The sequence below is a fragment of the Castor canadensis genome, chromosome 11, assembly GCF_047511655.1.
Source record: "Castor canadensis chromosome 11, mCasCan1.hap1v2, whole genome shotgun sequence".
Taxonomy (NCBI): domain Eukaryota; kingdom Metazoa; phylum Chordata; class Mammalia; order Rodentia; family Castoridae; genus Castor; species Castor canadensis.
Window position 1 is genome coordinate 101,965,852 of NC_133396.1, and position 4,902 is coordinate 101,970,753.

The window sequence follows — 4,902 nt, forward strand, 5'->3', positions numbered from 1 at the left end:
ATCCCATCGATTTCTATTTTTAATTATTGGTATTAAAAATCCAGTTAATGGCTTTCTTTTCTTATATTCCAATGATGATTACAGCAGTTTTCTATTTCTGCATAACAAATACCTTGCATATAGTAGATTAAAAAATATATACATTTATTATATTTCAGTTTCTTTGGTTAGGATCTAGAACTGGCTTAACTGGATGGTCTATTCAGGGTCTTACAAGTCTGTAATTAGTGTCACCAACCTGTATTCCATGCTGAAGTGTAGCATTCACTTCTAAACTCATGTGGTTGTTGATAGAATTTAATTCCTCATGGTTATAGAACTGAAGGTGTTTTTCTTTCTGGCCATCAGCTGTGACTGGTTGCTCACATTTTTTTTTGCATATGGCCCTCTCATAAAACTTCTTAAAACACAGCACTTTACTTCTTCAAAGCCAGCAAAGAAGTGTATCTTGTACATGCTAATGGGGTACAGTGTGATAATTCTATACATGTAGACAATGTGTGATGATAAGATGGATTTTTATGTAGTGTGTTTTGAGCATGGGCGTGACATCCCATCATCTTTGCCCTATTATATTAGGTAGAATCAAGTTAGATTCTACCTACAGTCAAAGGGAGAGTGTTACTCATTGTGGATCACCTTGGGAAGAATATGCTATAATTTATAATTATCTTAAAATTGTATTTATGAAGTCAATATAGTTATATTCTGAGTGTATTTCTACAGTGTGCTTTGTTTTCTTCCTGAGTTTTAACCCTTTATTCCTCTCCTTATAATTTAGTACATTTTTTGGCATCCTGAACACTCTATATCAATGGTCCTCAAATTTTTCTGAAGAAGATCCAGAAAATAAATACTTTAGGGTTTTTGAACTGAAATCTCTATGGCATTAAGTTTTTCCATAGTGACATGACAGCAATCATAAATAATGTGGTATCTATACACAATGGAATTTTATGCAGCCATGAAGAAGAACGAAATGTTATCATTCGCTGGTAAATGGATGGAATTGGAGAACATCATTCTGAGTGAGGTTAGCCTGGCTCAAAAGACCAAAAATCGTATGTTCTCCCTCATATGTGGACATTAGATCAAGGGCAAACACAACAAGGGGATTGGACTATGAGCACATGATAAAAGCGAGAGCACACAAGGGAGGGGTGAGGATAGGTAAGACACCTAAAAAACTAGCTAGCATTTGTTGCCCTTAACGCAGAGAAACTAAAGCAGATACCTTAAAGCAACTGAGGCCAATAGGAAAAGGGGACCAGGAACTAGAGAAAAGGTTAGATCAAAAAGAATTAACCTAGAAGGTAACACCCACACACAGGAAATCAATGTGAGTCAATGCCCTGTATAGCTATCCTTATCTCAACCAGCAAAACCCCTTGTTCCTTCCTATTATTGCTTATACTCTCTCTACAACAAAATTAGAGATAAGGGCAAAATAGTTTCTGCTGGGTATTGAGGGGGGGAGCGGGAGGGGGCGGAGTGGGTGGTAAGGGAGGGGGTGGGGGCAGGGGGGAGAAATGAACCAAGCCTTGTATGCACGCATGAATAATAAAAGAAAAATGAAAAAAAAAAAAAATAATTCATAAATTAATGAGTATGGTTGTGGTTCAAAGAAAACTTATTTGGTTTAGTGAAATTTGAATATTTGTGTCACAAATATAATTTTTCTTTTGTTTTTATCAATTTTAAATTTAAAACTATTGTTCAGCTTATAGTCTATATATAAACAGGTGGTGTCCACATCAACTGGCAGGCCAGAGTTGCCTATCCATGCCCTATATCAATAAATTATGAAGACAGTTGGAGTTCTAGGGTTATATTATTTTCTTCTAATAAGGATTTGAGTTTATTTGGCAGATGGTTAGATTAGGGACAAGATCATATTTATCTAACTAAGTATTACTCTAATTTGAAGCTAGTTTTTGTGTTTGTGAGGGTTAATTTATTTCCACTTACGTTCTCATGTATAAGAATGTGGAGACTGCCAAAATGCTCTACTCAGTGTCTCAGGTCTTCTAACCATGACTACAAACAACAAATGATAATTCTTCAAGCAAACTACAAAGAATTGAATACCAGCCTAACATTTCTGAATATCCTTCTGGATTCTTGGCTCCTCAAAGACTCACTAATAACATAACAACATCCACATCTAGTCATTATAGCATCACTTTAGCAGTATAGGAGAAGGAATTCTGTACTTCAGTTACATAAAAACATGAAGAATGGCAGCTTAGAAAGAACTCTGGTAAAGAGTCATTTATTTCAGTTCTCTCTCTTGGCCACAGTTTCTTAATTTATAAATAGAAGATAACAGTACTCATAGATAAATGTACTTACCATGGTATAGTGAGGTGACATAAAGCAGTGTAAAAGACTCAGAATGGAAGGAAAATCCTGGTAGAATATCATGATGAACATTCTTTCCCCAGTTATCATTTCATCACTTAAAGATGAATATACAACTTCCAATTAATTCAATGTAGACAATTTTGCACAATTTATGCAGACAAGTATCCTCTGGATTTAATCCTGGTTTTCCATTTAGCAGTTCAGTTGTCCTATAGAAAATAGCATAAAATTTACCTGCCTGAATTCTATTCTAAAAAAGCACATGTACTTATGCTAGCATGGTGTTTTTCAGATAAGATAGGTGAATATGTATATTTCATAGTTTTGTAGCTAACATAATAAGAACATATAATAAGTGATATAAATTATTTAGAAGAAGCAGCTCTAGATATATAAAGACAACAAAAGATGAATTAGGAAAATTTCTAACTAAATATGCTCACAACTAACTTAAGAATATAAGATCAATACAAACATATGTGATAACTGAGTGATAATTGTTACATACCTTAAGATTATAGATTCATATTAAAACCTATTTGAACCATAGAAAATGAGATAAAGATAGTATATGGAAGATGACGTGGCAAGGTTGAGACATTGGGCCAAACTGACTTGAAGGATCCAAAATGAATGTAGGGTGTGAGTAGGTCAGAGCAGAGATGTATAATATCAGTTTAAAAGTACAGAAGTTCATACGGCAGAATTCAGGGACAGAACTGATGCTTCTACTAAGAGACTTTAAACTAACTTCAAGTGTCAGTGTATCAGAAGGTCATCCTTATGTGTGCTTGGCAACAGGGATCCATGTTTAAGCCCTACCTGGCAATTTTTGCTTTAAATTTCTCACATGTGAAGACTCATTCCATAAGATCTTAGATTCCCCTTCCTTTAGCACTGGAAAAATGGACAGAAAACATGACATGGATTCTATTCATCCCAGAGAGTGCTCCTAATGGCTTACCCAACTCATTCTTCCAAGTGTTATTCTCAGGATTGGGAGTGAGCTGCTTCAGTAACAGGGTCTCCAGGCACTTTGCTTTGATTGTCTTCTGCTATAGATCACTTGGGGGTAGTAAATAGGTGTCTCACTATTTGGAAGTGAGACACCTAGCATTTGCAACAGAAGTTTGGTACCTGATTAAGAGCCCCCAATCCTGAGTTACTGCACTGTGACCCAAAGACAAACTTCTTCCAGCAGGTGGGGCTATGACAATTGTGACCTTGTTTTCTGTCTTTTTGTCTCACAAGAAGAGTGAGTTAGGCATACTTCTTTTGGGCATGACATTCTGGGTGGGGTCCAGAGGTTTACCAACAAAGAGGGCATTCCTATTAAACTATAGCTCTGGTCATTAAGACTTTGTTGACCCTGGGATAAGGAAACTCATAGACTATTCCAGAAAATAACATCATTCTACAAAATGAGCTAAAGTGAAGTAACTGGTAAATTTTAAATACTTAATAAATGGCAGTGACAAAAGTCTTAGAAACATTTTATAACTATTGGTTAAAAAAAATCTATAATCTATCATCTTAGGCAGCCAAATTTTCAGCATGGTGCATGTGACTCAAGCATGAGTTCAACTCTCCATAAGATGCAAGAAACAGGGTACCTGGTGAATGTGACTTCCTCATGTGCAAGGAGGGACTATGTTCCTCTTCTTCTGTAGAAGAATATGACTTCTAATATTTTGGAAACGCAGATGAATGTGTTGTGTAATGCAGAAAAAGGGATATAAAATACTTGAGAGTCCTTTAATTTGGTCTTATACCAAAAGTTGTTAAAGAATTTACTCTCTGTGAGAGCAATGATTATCTTGGTCCTTTCTCTTCCTAACACTACACAATACTTATACTTTTTGACTACTGAAAAACATTGAACTCCTGAAGAACATGTTTTGGCAGGTAAAATCAAGCAAACTTTTGGTTTTTGCAAGTCAAAATGCATAGTAGATTTTTAAAATTTCAGGAAGCAACATAATAAACAAATTACCTTCTCTATGAAAAAGCGTAAATACTCCACTCATCTAGAATTCAGTCAGGGATGGTCTTGCATCACTTTTATTCCATTTATTTGCTAGAAAGGAAATGAAAGAAAATTCTAAAGTGAAAAACATGATCTGAATTTTGTTGGTTCTGCCCATCTGTACATTCCTTACTTTATTAGCTCTCATCTTTTCTTCCTTACCTACATTTTCTATACCCCAGATGAGTAATCCTACTCTTTTCAATGCCTTAAATTTACCCATTCCTCTCTCCACTTCTTTATTGATTATTCTTTCTGTTAGAGTCTCCCAAAAACTGGTGCTAGGATGAATTTTTTAGAGCATTAATAATTTGCAGCTGACTAATGATCTAGAGGAGGAAGAGACAAGAATGGTCTAGGCTGTAGTCATAAATAAGGTCTTCTGGTTTTAAGAATAATGTGCATGAATTTTGATGTAGAAAAATATAATAAAAACAGATTTTAGAAAATGGAGTCCAAGTCACCAATTATATTCCATGCAAGGATCCTGATGTGACTACAACTTACTTCTA